We start from the raw sequence: 17412 nt of genomic DNA on the forward strand, positions 1-17412 counted from the left end.
TTGCTGGTATTGCATGAGAAAATCTGAGTTTTTAGCATTCTCACCTGACATGGTATGAGATCTTGCAGGTGAGATTGCTTATCTGGCCATTTTTAAAATACATGTACAGATAGTCCTCTACTTACAATCACAATTGGCATCAGAATGTCTGTTGCTAAGCAAGGCAGTTGTTAAATGAGTTGTGTCCAATTTTATGATCTTTATTGCTATGACTGCTAAGTAAATCACTGCAGTCATTAAGCAAATCCAGCTTCTCTCATTGACTTTGCTTGTTGCAAGCCAGCTGGGAAGGTCACAAATGGTGGTCATATGACTCCAGCATGTTGCAACCATTGTAAATACATGCCAGTTGCCAAACATCTGAATTTTGATTATCTGACTGTGAGGATGCCGTGACGGTTGTAAGTATGATAACCCTGTCACTTTTTTCCCCCAGTGTCATTGTAACGGTCTCTAAATAAATAATTGTAAATCAAAGACTATATGTATTTCTGTTTTGGTGCCTGCTGTCACACTATGGTGCAAACGTATGCTGTGGGCAGATGAAATAGTTATTGAGTCCCACGTTGGCATATTAAAAGAGAAAGGGATGAACAGTGAGACTAATAGTAGGGAAAACACAGAAGGCACAGACAAAAAAAAATGCTGGAGATATTTATCAATTACTTAAAATATTGCTTTTTTTCAGAAATTGGAATTTGCCCAATGCCCATTTAACACTAATGCCACGTACATTCTCTCTTACTCACCAGTGTCATGTCCTCTATGCTTTATATGGAAAAAAAATGGGTAGCGTTAGTTCTGCTTCTGTCTTCATTCTGACTTGGCTTCAGGACAGAGCCAACGAAGAGCATTTCCCACTACTAGGAAAACAGAGGAATTCAGGGTCAGAGTTAATAGTATAGACTGGTAAATAATATGCCTTCATGAAGGTATGCTGCCCAAAAGGTTGGGAGGGAAGAATTTCTCAAAGTCAAAACAGGGAGTGGAAGGTTGTGATTGGGAATAGTAAGAACCCAGGTTACAGTGGCTTAGTGCTTAAGATGCTGGGCTTGTCAGTTTGGCAGTTCATGACCCAAGTACTGCATGACGGGAGGAGCTTCTGTTCTTGCCCCAGATCCTGCCTAGCTATAAGGACCTGCACCAGTTGTCCCTCTCAGGAAAGCCCGACTCTTGGCTCCATAGGGTTAATCAAAAGAACTTTTACTGAGAAACAGTGGTTGCAGTAAAGTCAAGCGGAATCTAACATTCCTACACAAAGCACCAAACCTCCCCCTTCAACCGCCCCCTCCCCACCCAACCAGTCTACCAGTAGCCAATATAGTGCCGCAAGGCTGTTTTGAGAGTGCTAATGCATAAGAAAGAGAACGGGTCATCCTCAGGGCTTAACAACCTTGAATCCTGGCTGGAACCCCTTGGGAAGGAGTCCATCCTGTCTCCACAGATGATCTCCCTCCCTACTTTCCATACGGTTATAGCAAAGCGAAAGCATGCAAAGAATGCTCCGTTGGAGCAGCCTCCCCCTCCCCTCCACCAGAATGGCAGGGCACCAAAAAGGGGATCTGACACTAGCAGTTTGAAAGCATGCAAATGTGAGTAGATAAATAGGTACCACTTTGGCGGGAAAGTAACAGCATTTTGTGTGCCTCAGCATATAGTCCTGCTGGCCACATGATCATGGAAATATCTTTTGGAAAACGCTGGCTCCCTTGGCTAAAAAAAAGGGAAAGAGCACCACCCCTTAGAGTTTGACAGGACTGGTTAGGAGAAACCCTTACCTTTTTTAAAGTCTGCTCTTAAATGTCATAGCAAGGTGACCAAATACCTTTTCCAGTGTCTGGCCTTCTTTGTCACCTAACTTTGGTTTAATGATATGCAAGAAGCTTCTTTGTGGATATGGAATTTTTTGCCCAAAGCAAAAACTCTACGTATAGTCCTGCATGTCAGAATGTTGTAGACTTCCATCACATCAGTTGTTAGTTCAGGAAAAAAAAGTGGAGCAGAAGGTCAAGATTTGATGCCTACCAGCTGCCTTGGCAAGAGACATTAAAAAAAAGAGTTTGCAAAATTAAAATGTTAGGTATAATAGTTGAGTTATCAGAGGTTCAGGTTTCTACTTCTGGAGTGGAGTAAACAGATATTTTATAATAATGGATAGGATTAGAGTAGAGCAATTTCCACATGGGAAGGAATGTACACTGTAATGATATTATGTTAACCAGATTATTCCACCTTTAACGATGGGGGGTGAGGTGTTACCCCCCGTTGATAGGGCTCGCAACTTGGGCGTCCTCCTTGACTCCCGGCTCAATTTTGAAGACCATATAGGAGCCGTGACCAGGGGGGCTTTTGCCCAGGTTCGCCTGGTGCGCCAGTTGCGACCCTACCTGGACCGAGATGCCCTACGCACAGTCACTCATGCGCTCATGACCTCCCGTCTAGACTACTGCAATGCTCTCTACATGGGGCTGCCCTTGAGGACCACTCGGAGGCTTCAGCTGGTGCAGAATGCGGCCGCGCGAGTTGTGATGGGAGTTTCCCAATACTCCCATGTAACACCTCTACTCCGTGAGCTGCACTGGCTTCCGGTTGCCCTCTGGGTGAGATTCAAGGTGCTGGTAATGACCTATAAAGCCCTAAATGGCTTGGGTCTGGGATATCTGAGGGAACACCTGCTGCCAGCATCACCTTCGTCCAGTGCGCTCCCACAGGGAGGGTCTTCTCAGGGTGCCGCCAGTTAAAGATTGCCAGCGGGTAACACCCAGGGGGAGGGCCTTCTCAGTGGGTCCGCCTGCCCTCTGGAACCAACTGCCCGTGGAGCTGAGGACCGCCCCCAACCTCCGTTCATTCCGCCGGGACCTGAAGACCTGGCTCTTCGAGCTCTCTGGCCCAGGCTGAGAATTTTAATTCTAATTTTAATTGGGGTTTTTTACTTTTTCAGGGATTGTTATAATCTTTTTAATTGTTTTTAATTTTTGTATTTCTTGTTTTAATTACCCTGTTAACCGCCCTGAGTCCTTCGGGAAAGGGCGGTATACAAATCCAATTAAATAAATAAATAAATAAATAAACAAACAAACAAATAAACAAATAAACAAACAAACAAATAAATAAATAAATAAATAAATATAATATTCACCAATGATAACAGTTTACTCTTTCTGAGCATTGTTTTCCTCAATCCTTCCTCGAAGCCATTTACCCTAAAAATGGCATTTTTCCTGAGACCAAGTGATACAAGAATGAAGTGATACCAAAATGAAGATATACAGAATGAAATCATGAAAATGAGATTATAAGCAGGAGACTACTTTAAAAGAAATGGAGAAAAAAATAGAACAAAAAACTATTCCCATAACTCCTATCATAACCAGGATAATCTGAACAGGTGATAGCAATGAAAGACCCAATGGAGATAGAATGGGGGGGCGGGTTTGTGTGTGTTTGTGGGGGGGGGAGTTTTTAATTCTTCTGCCAATAAACTTTTACCTGCTTTTGAATTCTTTTGATTCTAAGGGTCTTTTAAGAACCACAATATATCCTTTTCTTTTCTTTTTTTTCTATATGCTTGGCCGCGTTTTGTATCTGCTTTGTGCTGGACCTGCCAGTTTCATTCATTTTTTTAAGCATGCAAATGAAAATGTGCCTATTTGAGAATTTGATTTTTTTAAAATCCTACATATTTTAATTAAGTCTGTTATGGAACATCTGCACTGTGTTTACATTCCTAGTTAGGGCATTTATTGTGTTGGCATGTATGTAGGTTTGAAAATAGCAATAGCAGTAGTAATAGCCCTTAGATTTATATACCACTTCATAGTGCTTTATAGCCCTCTCTAAGTGGTTTTCAGAGTCAGCATATTGCCCCCCAACACTCTGGGTCCTCATTTACTGACTTCAGAAGGATGGAAGGCTGAGTCAACCTTGAGCCGGTCAGGATCAAACTCCAGACTGTGGGCAGAGTTTACTTGCAATACTGCATTCTATTCACTGAGCAACTAGTGACCAATACTGTGCCTACATACATATATGGGCTGTTCCCTGACACCACTGGATGACATCGCCAGGGCTCGTTGCCTTGGAAGAGTGAGGAAGATTCTCAGGGATGACTCACACCCTGGACGGTATCTCTTTACTCTCCTACCATCTGGTAGGAGATATAGGAATATAGCCAGCCGTACCAACAGGCTGAAAAATAGCTTTTATCCGTGGGCTGTTAGGCTTTTAAATGGGACATAATCTTATGCAGAATTGACTTGGGAGGCCGGTGTGTGGTGTAGTTGGTTCACATGGTGTGGTGGGATGGAGGGTTTGTTGTCACTGTGTGTTGGGGGGAGAGAGCACGGGGGGGAGGCTCAGCTAATCTCAATGTACACATGTTGTACTTTAACAATAAAGGTTTATTTATTTATTTATATACATACATACATGCATGCATACATACATTACGCTTGGGTTTTCTTAAGGATTTCTTGGCATTCTCAAGGAATATCTAAAATAGAAGTTAATGACTTCTAGACATTGTGAAGATCTATACTAAGACAATTGCCTGAGAATCCATGTCTGTCTATTGTTCCTTTGTGGACATCACCCAGTAGAAGGATTTTTCCTTTTTTTAAAAAATGGTGATCTGTAGATAGATTGGAATTATATTCCAGAATTTCTAAGCAGCATGGTAAATTGGAATTCTTGGAGTTTGAAATCTTAACATACCTGAAAATTATCAGATAGGGGAAGCCAATCCTAGATGGCAAGATGATAAGAGGGTGTGTGGAAACTTGGAAAAAGCAAGCACAGGTAATCTTGTAATTGGTATACTTTCTCTGGAGAAAGAACCCTGTAAAAGCCAAGTTGTGATTGCCATATTGTGGAGAAAATTAGCAAAACTAATGACAATATATTTGCACTGAAAAATTATCATAAAAAGCTTCTCTCGCTTTGGTTTCACTGCCTGATTCTTCGTCTTGACTTTATCAAGTCTATTAACTGTTTAGAATTGCCATCTTTGAATTCTGATAAATGGACTCTTTTCCTGAAAATGTCTTTCCTGAGCTTGGCCCGTCACTGGTCTGTGGCAGGTATCTAGCTTGCTATCTTGTTGCCTAACAGCCAATAATATCAGCCTAGAAGAGCCATCTTGACTTTTTGACTTTCCCATGGAGATTCCTGATGGTGGCTGAGTAATTTGTGGTTACTTCAGAATGACAATTAATAGATGGCGAGCTCAGTGGAGTTTTTATTGCTGCTGCAGGGAAAGACACATGAGAAGAATGAGAGGACCAGATTTTCCTCTTGCTTCAGGCAAGGGGTCCTTTCAGACTATCCTTGCCCTGGAAAGAGATACAGAATAACAGAGTTGAAAGGGATCTTGGAGGTCTTCTAGTCCAACCCACTGCTCAGGGAGGAGGCCCAATACCATTTCAGACAAATAGTTGTCCAATCTCTTCTTAAAAACTTCCAGCGTTGGAGCATTCACAACTTCTGGTGGCAAGTTGTTCCTCTCATTAATTGTTCTAACAGTCAGGAAATTTCTTCTTAGTTCTAGGTTGCTTCTCTCCTTGATTAGTTCCCATCCATTGCTTTTTGTCCTGCCCTCAGGTGCTTTGGAGAATAGCTTGACCCCCACTCTTCTTTGTGGCACCCCTTCAAATATTGGAACATGGCCACCTCTAGTCCTTCTTTTTATTAAACAAGACATGCTCACTTCTCTGACTGCTCTGATTTTCTAGAATATTTTTTTTTAAAAAAGAGGGCTCTGTGATGAATTCAGACACAAGGGAAACTAATCAGGGATTTAGTGAACCAGCCTGATGTTCTAAATTGACAGCCAACCAAATTGACTCACTGGGGGCCAATCAGATCTTTAGCATCAAGTCTCCCTGAGCTCACGCTGAGACAACCATATTTCCAGATGACTCAAGCTGGGTTTTCTGATGAGCATCACTCCAGCTTTGTAGACTGGTGTTTTTTCCTCCCCACCTTCTCATTCCAAATACATCTCCAATTACATAATCCAGGTTGAGTTCTTTCCTCTTTTCGCTTTCTTTTCTCCTGATCAGGCATTTTTGTGTAGACGAGGGAGCCTGTCAGAAGTGATGCTGCTAATAACTGCCAGCCATCTAGTTTTAATTAGAGTTTTCTTCATTAATGCCTTAGCTCCACTCCACACTGGTGGATTAAATAATGTACTCATAGCTCGTTTACAGAAACCCCCAAACTGCAGGGCTGAGCTGCAATCCTTTAATTAAACAGCTTGGCTCATCCTTGTGCTGTTGCCTTGCCTCATCAGTCTAAGCCGATTAAAAGGAATAGGGAATAATAAGGAGAATAAACAGAGAAGGGACTCTTATCTGTTTGAGAGGCTTGGGGGCCTCCGTGGCTGAGTGTGTGGGCTATTGACGCCTCCTCTTCCAGGAGGTATGTGACTGAAGCCACTTTTTATACACAAGAACTTGCTGAACCCGCAAAATTCTTAGTAATAACTCTTAAAAATAAAAAAGAGCATGTTGCCCAATTTGCCAGCATTGCACTAAACAAATGCTTGTTTAACGCTTGAGTGTTTTCTTCTGCAAAATTACGGTCAAATGCTCTATCTTAAGCTCTAAGTGTGACTAAGCAAGTGGTTTATAGCTGTTAAAGTGGTTTAATAGCCAGTTTTCACCTACAAGGGAAGCTGTGAACTGTAGTTATGTAAAACTGCTAGGTAATAGACTATTAAGAAGCAAGAACAGAAGCAAGTATTTTTTTGAAGATGTGACTGAAATCATATTTTGTTCAATATCTACTGGAAGTCATTAGGAGAGGCCCTCCCAGTCTGGGATGAGTATCATCAAGTTGCTGATGATACCCAGTATATCGCCATCCTTGACCAAACAGAAGACTTGGTGGAAATCTTGACTTCCAATCTGGAGGTTGTTATATAGGCTGATAGGAAGAAAACAGATTCAGATATCTCAGTAATTGTGGCACAACAGAATGGCTGCTGGTTCAGAAGACAACTAATTCCAAAACAGTTTAATCTGTAGCTCTGGAGGCAGCTGTACTCCTCAAGAAAGTGAAAGTCCACGATGAGGAGATTTTTGTGGACGCATGGCTCCTGTTTGCAGAGAGTTGGAATCCTTTTGCTCCTTGCAAGGAGCTAAAATCCTTCATGCCTGCTTACATGAACCTGAAATCCTTCAGCAAGCAGCATGAAGGATTTCAGCTTTGTGCAAGCAGGCAGCCTCCAAGAAGCTCTTTCATCCAGGCCTCTGAGATGAGAAGGAGCTGAAATCCCAGCAAGATTTTCAATCCCTATCTGGGAGGCCCTGCAGTAAGGTAGAGAGTATGGGGTGCCTCCAGGGAGGTAGGGGAAGCACTATGATAGATGATGCCTAGGAAGAGGAGATGGTGTGATGGATTAGAATGAAGGAGCACTTTCCCAGAAAGAGGGAGTAGACTCCAAGGAGGGGGACAAGACAACACAGCCTGGAGCTGGATCAGACTCAGAGCAAGAAAGTTGGGATAGCAATTCCCCAGACTGTCCCAGGTTATATCCCTTAGAGTGAGAGTATTATTGGTTTAGTCTGGCAAAGGTTTTGCCTATTGGGATCCAATAAAGAACTGAAATTTGGCTGGATTGCTTGATGTCATTCTTGGGCTGATCTGATAGGTCTTGGGAGGCCCAGCACAGGCTATGCAGCAGTATCTCCCTGCTCAGGGGCTGAAAATCCTGCTTGGATTTTGGTAGAGAAAATCAACTCCATTCCACAATATCAGTATGCTTTCATTGAGGTCTATTACGGCTTTCCCTTTTTTGTTAGTTTTACTAGAATTACACCGCATCTTTTTCATTAATTACTGTTTAATTCAGTAATTCTTGGACTTTTCTATTTATTCTTATTGTCAAGTTGCAAAATTTCATGTATCATGGCCATCAATAGATGCTAGCTTCTGCTGCCCATCATGGCATACGAGGGGCCTTCTCTGCTGTGTGGCCTGCCTTATGGAACATCCCCCCCCCCCTGAAATTAGATTAGTTGCTAATATGTCCATGTTATATGCCTGAGGCTCCCAGGGAACTGGAGATATGTTCAGATGGCTCCATCGTTGAGGTGGTTGTTTTTACCCTCTGCTTGCCTAGGGATTGTATATTTGTTTTTTATATCATTTAATTCTAGACTTTTACACATTTTATGTATGTCATTTTTATAACTCTGTTTGTGTGCCACCGGAGTTGCTCTGGGTGTGATGGGTGGCTACACAAATTTGATTGATAAATAAACTAACAGAATAACAGTTGGAAGGGACCTTGGAGGTCTTCTAGTCCAACCTACTACACCATTTTAGACAAAGTGTTGTCCAGTCCCTTCTTAAAAGCCTCCAGTGATGAAGCACCTACAACTTCTGAAGGTAAGTCGTTCCACTGGTTGATCTTACTGTCAGGAAATTTCTCCTTAGTTCTAGGTTGCTAATAATAAAACAATAATAAAGAAACAAACAAACAAAAAAATAAGATGATGTAACTAAAACCAACTGCACTCTACCTTGCAAATATTAGTGCCTGTATCCTATAATTTTATAATTATGAGTACAGACAGTATACATATCTACAATCAGGATGGATGGAAATGAGGCAAAAATTGATTTTCCTGCAGGGGATTGATTACATTTATGGAATATAGGCTCATTTGGTTTTACTTACAGCAAGTTGGCTAAAATATGCATATATATGTATATATATGTATATATATATATATATATATATATATATATATATATATATATATATATATATATATATATATATATATATATATATATATATATATGTCAAATGCTTGTTAACTATTTTAGATTACCTTGCTAGGCCCCAAACATGGGACAAATCTTTATTTCCTGTTTCAGCCTAACCTGAAGGCCATCGACAGGCAGTAGTCACACCGGTGACAGCTCATATTTGTGTAAATTTTAAATTGCTAACAAAGAATTAAGAATTAATTAATTATATCAGTCTCCCTTAATTCTTTGTTAGCAATTTAAAATTTACACACACACACACACACACACACACATATATATATATATATATATATATACATATATACATATATATATATATATACACACACACACACACACATATATATATATATATATATATATATATATATATATATATATATATATATATATATATATATATATATATATATATATATATATATATATATATATATATATATATATATATATATATATATATATATATACATACACATACACATACACATACACATACCCTGAGGTAAATTCCTAGGTCTTGGGGCAGGGACAGCAAAATTGGTAACAGTTTTTAGGAATGACATGAATGTGACATTTCTAAAACAGCCAGGTTCCGCGGCGGGGGGGGGGGCAGTTCATGCAAAGCAATCTCCATTTTCAGCTAGGAAAACTATGAAAATTGGGCTTCATTTTTTTAAAAAAAACTTAAGCTGGCAGATATAGACTATTATTGGTCCCAACCCATGATTTCAGGAACGGTTGCACCTACTTTTCCTGCTGGTTTTATCTGTTAATGATAGGCAGGCATTCAGAGGATTTGAATAGGCCTGTAATTGCCTCACCATTTTTCCAAGTCTCCTGGCAGAGTTTTTAGATTTCCAGAACAATAATCTTTAAAATTGGCCTTGTTGAAAACCTTCTCTGACAGGGCTGCATCACACATTTCCTTCTGTGCAAGTTAATGGGACTGAGATGACAGAGGTTCTTTTCTGTTCCAATAATGAAGGGGAAATCTGAAATTACCCTAGAAGAGGGAAGCGCTTACCTGTCTCTTCCATGGATTTTTCACAGTCCATTGTGGAATCTGGATTGGTGTATGTGTGTGTGTGTGTGTGTGTGGGGGAAACCTGATGTTTTATTCCTATGTGTAGGAGAAACATTTTCTATAATATGTGACGCCAAAGAGGCAGGAAGGGAAATTACCCAGAGCTGCCAAAGGTGATGAAAAATTCTAATATGTCAAGATCTCCCAAGGAACCTTTTAGCATTATGATTTTGAGCCCACAAGCCTTTAAAACACAGTAATATAAATACATCACTGTAATCATAAGCAAAATGTGAAACTTATTGCAAAATATTTGTATTGGGGAATGTTCCTGTTAAAATGCCAGCTGGTTATTCTTTCTTCCAGAATGCTTCATTCTTTCCATTTGATAATTATTAAGATAGTCCTCGACTTACAAGAGTTCATTTAGTGACCAAAGTTACAATGGCACTGAGAAAAGTGACATGACCATTTTTCAACCTTATGACCATTGCAGCATCCCCATGGTAATATGATCAAAATTCAGTTGCTTGGCAACTGGTTCACATTTTAGACTGTTGCAGTGACCCTTGCTCACGTCATCACCTTTTGCTACTTTCTGCAAGCAAAATCAATGGGGAAGCCAGATTCACTTAATAACCATGTTATTAGCTTAACCACTGCAGTGATTCACTTAACAACTGTGGCAAGAAAGACCATAAAATGGGGCAAAATTCACTTAACAAATATCACAGTTTTGTAAAAAAGATGTTGAGACTATGAAAAGAGTACAGAGAAGAGCAACAAAGATGATTAGAGGACTGGAGGCTAAAACATATAAAGAACGGTTTCTAGAATTGGGTATGTCTAGTCTAATGAAGAGAAGGACGAGGGGTGACATGATAGCATTGTTCCAGTATCCCAGGGGCTGCCACAAGGAAGAGGGAGTCAAGCTATTCTCCAAAGCACCTGAAGGCAGGACAAGAAGCAATGGATGTAAAATAATTAAGGAGAGAAGCAACTTAGAACTAAGGAGAAATTTCCTGACAATTAGAACAATTAATCAGTGGAATAACTTGCCTCCAGAAGTTCTGAATGCTCCAACACTGGAAGTTTTTAAGAAGAGACTGGACAGCCATTTGTCTGAAATGGTGTAGGGTTTCCTGCCTGAGCAGGGGGTTGGACTAGATGACCTCCAAGGTCCCTTCCAACTTGTTCAGACTGGATTTGGCATTTTTGTCTACCTATCGAGTCATTACCAAGGACCTGGGATAGGCATATGTGGATGTTTGATGGTATGATAGATATCGATTATATTATTATTATTATTATTATTATTATTATTATTATTATTATTATTATTATTATTATTATTATTATTATTATTATTATTATCTTACTTAGTAACAGAAATTGTGGGCTCGGTTGTGGTCGTAAGTCAAGAACTACCATACATATTACATATATAATATGTATATGATTACATATAAACCTCTAAACATTATAAGCGATCGTGATTCTGATCACTTATAAGGTAGTCCTCAACTTACAGCCATTTGTTCAGCAGCTCTTCAAAGTTACATCAGCACTGAAAAAAGGGATTTATGATCAATCCTTGCGTTAACAACCATCTCAGCACCCCCAGTCATGTGGTCAAAATTCAGGCACTTGGCAACCAGCATGTATTTAGGATGGTTGCAGCCTCTGGAGTCACACAGTCAACCTTTGCGACCTTTCAAGTCAGTTTCTGACAAGTAATTAATGGGGCAAGCTGCATTCGCTTTACAGCTGCAGGATTCACTTAACAACGGCAGTGCTTTGCTTAACACATTTGGCAAAAAAAGGTCGTAAAGTCAGGCGTGACTCACTTAACAACTGCCTTGCTTAACAATGGACATTCTGGCCCCACTTGTGCTTGTAAGTCAAGGGCTACCTGTAACCTTTTGAGCCATACTATCATTTAGCATTCTAACCCTGGCCTATTAAGAACCAGGAGCATGGAACTCGGATGTCCTTGCTCAGTTTCTCCTATCCTTGGGAGCAGCTAATCAGCTCCGAGAGCTTTGCTCAGGGTCCGCTTAGCATCATATGCAAACTAGGAATTCAGAGGGGTGCCTCATTGGACAGCCTCATGTTTCTTGCTCTTTACTGACAGCCAGCAAATCCTCTTGATGAACGCAAGTTCCTCTGTTGGTCAGAATTCACCCAGTGTCCCTTCCTTTTAATACATTCACTACTTGCCTCTTATCTGCAGCTCTCAGTTCTTAATGATGTGTGTTCAGAAGCACTCTGAGTGGCTCTTCATTTGTTAGTTGATAAAAAGACATCTTAGCCTGGTTGTGGGGGGCGAATTAGCAATTTCTCAGCAGTCTTCAGCAGTTCCTATAAAAATAAATTGGCCGTTTTCCTAGAATTTTGGACAGTTGCCTTCTGGTGTTTTCTCACTGGCTTTTGTAAAAAATCAGGTTGTTGGGCTGAGAGACTTTTGATCTAGCCCAACAGTTTTCTTCTTATGTCTGCTACACTGTAAGCTGCCTAGAGTCTTTATATGAGAGGTGGCCATGTAAATCCTGTAAATAGATAAATGATAGATAAGAGAGAGAGAGAAAGAGAGAGTCATGTTTTAAATCTCAGATCAGTGTTGAATCCCCCCCCACTGGTTGAAGATAACATATTTTTTAAAAAAAGCATTTTATTAAAGCAACTCCTAAAAAGATAATACAAACAAACGTAATAATACCTAAGGCTGTGGTGGCGAACCTATGGCACACGTGCCACAGGTGGCACGCAGAGCCCTCTCTGTGGGCACGCGCGCCGTCACCCCAGTTCTAGGCCTTCAGCTGGGTTTTATAAAACCGTTTCACTTTAGGCCTCCACCGCCATGTGCAAAAAAAAAAAAGGTTCAATCAATTTCAACTTCTCGCAGGAAAAAAAAAGATCTTGCAAAGTTGGAATTGATTGATTGAACTTTTTAGTCCCACCCTGTCTGCCGTTACCACTGCAGCCACGCCCACCCAATAGACCACACCCACCCAATGGGCCACGCCCACCTGGCACCCAACGATACATAAGTGGGTTTTGGGTTGCAGTTTGGGCACTCAGTCTCTAAAAGGTTTGCCATCACTGACCTAAGGGAATCAGGTTAAATATTGGGCCATACTATTCCATACTCCTGGAGAATCCTATCTTTTATTATCTTCAATAATACCATTAATAAAAGGATGCCAAACATCATACAAATCTTTTGGATCTGCATATCCCTTAATATATTTTAATGTCCTTTTTCCCATAGACACCATACTTTATTTAACCTTACTGTATGTCGAGTGAGGGAGAAGAGTCTTATTTCTACTAGTGATCAATGGTCACCTAATAAACTGTGTTCTTGTTAGTGTCTGATTTCAAATAAGAACACACTTTAAGATGTAATCATATTGCTTATAATTTGTAAGATTCCAGACTGAAGGACTCCTAGACCATTTGATGACTCTGACTCTCGTCTGTTTATTGTTTGCACATGGTCAGTGAATATTCATATGGTATCATTTCCTTCCTTTCCTTAACATTTTCCTCAATAACTTTGCCCCTCACTCCCATAATCTTCTTTGTTAAGTCTGAAAGGCTCATGGCACTTTTCCCCTCTTAACATTAGCTGCCCATCCCTGACTTCCTTTCCTTGTAATGCTTGTTCTACACTTAGCTACAAGCCATAAAATTTAGCCCTGGGGACTGTCTAATATGACTTACTTCACGTAGTCTGATGAGGAAAGGGCAATTTATTTCTGGTTCTTATTACTTCAGCCATTGGCAGCATGATGCCTCAGCGGTTAAGATGCTGTGCTTGTCGACTAGAAATCTGACAGCCTGGGTTCGAGGCCCAAACAGCATGCTGGGTGTGCTCCTGTTCTTGCCCCAGCTCCTGCCCACCTAGCAGTTCAAAAGCATGCAAATGTGAGTAGATAAATATGTACCACTTTGGTGGGGAGTAAACAGCACTCCGCAACATCATGCTGGCCACATGACTGTGGAAATGTCTTTGGACAGCCCTGGCTCAAAGGCCCTTGAAATGGAGATGAGAGCCACCCTCCATGCTCAGTTATGACTAGTGGAGTAAAATCCATAGGGACTCCTTTCCTTTCTTACTACTTATGAATGTGTTCTTTTGTAAGCATATTCTGTACTTGAAACCTGCATTAATACATACAGTATGTTTGTAAATTCTGGGGGGAAAAAGCATTAAAATAACGTGCACCTAACCTGTCTAGAGCTGCTATGCCAGTGGGTAGAGACTGTTGTGGAGGTAAGGAGAAAATCAGTACTGCATCAACTGCACTGCTAATGATGCCTTCATCTACCGTGGTCAATATCATTAATTTGCTCACCATAAGGAATGCCAAGATTTGAAAAAATATTTAACATTTCCAAATACCCTTTAGAGCAGGCATGTCAAACTGCTGTCCCATGGGCCAGATCCGTCACGCCGAAACCGCACCCACCCCGCTGCCGGCAATGAGGAAAATTTCCTGACACATTGTGTGATGTCACGTGATGTCGCGTGTTTGACATACCTGCTTTAGAGTACAATTTAGATATTAAAAAAAGATGTTGAGACTCTACAAAGAATGAAGAAAAGAGGAACAAAGATGATATGGATTGTGGAGGCTAAACCATAGGATGAATGATTGAGAGAACAAGGAACCTCTAGCCTGTCAAAGAGAATGACTAGGGGTGATATGATAGCAGTTTTCCAATACTTGAGAGGCTGTCCCAGAGAAGAGGGGGTCGACCTATTCTCCAAAGCACCTGAGGGCAGGACAGGAAACGATGTAAGCTAACCAAGGGTGTAAGATCATTAAAGAGAGAACCAACCTAGAATTAAGGAGAAATTTCCTGACAATGAGAGCAATCAATCAGTAGAATAGCTTGCCTCTGCAAGCAAGTTCTGGGTCCTCCATCACTGGAGGTTTTCAAGAACAGATTGGACAAGCATTTGACCAGGGTGCTATTGAGTTTGGGGTTGAGTTGGGGGTTGGACAAGAAGACTTCAAATTCCTTTCCAACTGGATAATTCTATGTTCTATAAGAAACCAGTTGTTTAACTCAGGAGACCTACAGTTCAAGTTCAGCCTCACCAGTGGTGGGATTCAGCCAGTTCACACCACTTTGGCAGAACCAGTAGCTAATTTTTGTTGCCCAGGCCCAGAAATGGACTTCCAGAAGCCACATCCACAAGAGAACTGGCTGTTCACATATTTGAATCCCACTACTGACCCTCACCAATGGAAAATCACAGTGTGATATTTTTTTGCCAGTTATTCATCCCAACTTATCTTATAGGGTTAATGATGTATGGAAAATTGGAGGAGGTTGTGTTACACCTACCCACTTTTGTTCTTGGAGGAAAGGTAGGATATGCATGTAGGACAAATAAATATTTTATAATGTTTGCTCTGATAATGGACCTTCCAAGATGACATTCTGGAGCACATGCAGGAGGAGCCTTTGGAGCTCAGTAATAATGGAGCTCTAGGCTCCAATTGACTAGAGCAGGTCAAGTGGGCCAGCACCATCCTATTCATTTCAGTTGTGGCTTCCAAAATGATACTTTGCTTGTGTAGCCTGTTTTGTATAAGAGAAAAGAGAAAAAGAGAGAAAGGGGAGGGAGAGAGAGAGAGAGAGAGAGAGAGAGAGAGAGAGAGAGAGAGGGAGAGAGAGAGAGAGAGATATGGGAATATTGGCCTTAGAGAAAACTGAATGCAGGTCTACTAGGAGGACAGTATTCCTATTGGTAACTAGAAAACAGAACTTCTATCGGCAACATTTGCCCCATCAAAGGGTGGAGAGGGGCAGCTGTGTTATGTATTCACATGTTTAATAACGTTTAACATTTGAAATATATATAAACCAGCAGGGCTGAGGTAAAGCCGCGGCAGCTTTTGACAGCTGTCAAAAGCTGCCGGACAGAACTACGCAGGCGCCTACCGACTGACAGCTCTCGGCTGTCAAAATCACCCGGCAACAGCGCGCGCTACTGATGACAGCTCCAAGCTGTCAAAACCAGCCGGCTCCGATTGGCGGAAACGAGCGGCGCGGGAAACCGGCTCAGCCCTGATTGGCCAAACGTTTGACAGCTGCTAGTATAAATAAGAGCGATGTTCTTCTGTTGTTTTGCCTGGTTCCTAATAAAGTTAAGTTTGCTTAACTTCGCTGTCCTGCCTGCTCCTTCAAAGCAAGCTGCTGGACACATTTCCCAAGATATGGAAAGAAATGCAGGGCAGGACTTAAAAGCACATAATGGTTTTTAAAAAAGTTGTAGCCATGTTGGCTAAAACTTTCAATAAAATTCCCAACTGGCAGATTAACAGAAGATTCCAGCTCATCCCCCCACCCCCAATCCTGCTCCGGCCCTCCTCATCTTTTAATTGGGGTGCAGTGTTTGACTTTTGTATTAACATATGTTTTTAGTTTATATAGTTTTTTAAAAAATCTTTTATCATTGAAAGCCTCTGAGAGTTACCCTCAGGTAAGGTGGGTAGCCTATAAATTTTATAATTAATTAATTATTAATAAATCTCAATTGATTCTATCAATAACCCCATGAAGCTGAGTTAGAACGACCCTCGTTTTCACTGAGCTTCAATTAGAGTCATGACATTTCCAGTAAAAGCTTTTTTATTCTTACAGGAACATCACTTTGCCTTTCGGTTTGTTCTTCTTTCCTTCTCAGCATCTCCACAAGTTAAATGTATAGGCAATGGAGGCATTTTACCCATACACTTTGACTGTTACATGCTAAGCATTAAGGTGCTTCGCAGAGCCTTCCCCAGGCCGTTCCTGCTGAGGTATGTGTCATTGGTCATATATTCACCCTGTTACCTTGTTAAATAAATACAGGGTGACCTACTGTAAAATCAACAATTACAATAAACTGTTATTGGGTACAAGAGTAAGTGAGGGGGATTTTGAGTAGCGAATCTCATTAAAAACAGAAAATCAATCAAATGCCAGGGTTTGTGTTTGATTGGAGGCTGTGTTCCTCCTCCTTGTTTATCCTGCTGAGGTATATTTAATAAGGGAAGCAACAGTTTTAAGAGGAGCACTTTCCACCCACACCTATCCTACAAAATGTCAGAAGCGGGGTTGGTTATAACACCTGCAATGTGTTATTGCTAAGAACAGAAAGAAGCAAATGCAGGTTTACACACTTTCTTGCTCACTTTCTGAACTAAAACCTACATACGCATAAGCTCCTAGGCATACAATACCTACCCATCACAAAGTCTGGCTGAGAACAACTAAGATGGGAAAGCCTTGGCTGGTTTGATGGCTCCAAAGTGCTTCAATACTCATCCACTTTTATAACTCCCAGTAAGGGCTGGCCAGAAAAATAATTCTTCTCTCATTCTTCTGTCGACCTTTTCCACTTGAGCACCATTGCCTCATCCAGTTCAGATGGAATTTATTGCTTGATTTGGGAAACAATTTATATTTTGAGAAGGATTTTTTATTCTAAGAACCATATTTTGTTGCAAATTCTTAGAAGTGCTTATTCTGGTATTTTTTACATGCTGCTTATGGTGAAGAACAAACCCTTCTGCCTCTATCTGCTGCTTTGGGTGGGTCTC

At 40.9% G+C, this 17412-nt stretch overlaps 1 protein-coding gene across 1 annotated transcript in view; it reads left to right on the forward strand.

Annotated features, from left to right (window-relative positions):
• The window catches only part of IQSEC3 (IQ motif and Sec7 domain ArfGEF 3), a 203933-nt gene that overhangs the window by 82911 nt on the left and 103610 nt on the right, over positions 1–17412 (forward strand). The gene's annotated exons all lie outside the window — the stretch shown is intronic.

Source organism: Vipera berus, assembly GCF_964194415.1.
Source record: "Vipera berus genome assembly, chromosome: 6".
Classification (NCBI taxonomy): Eukaryota; Metazoa; Chordata; class Lepidosauria; order Squamata; family Viperidae; genus Vipera; species Vipera berus.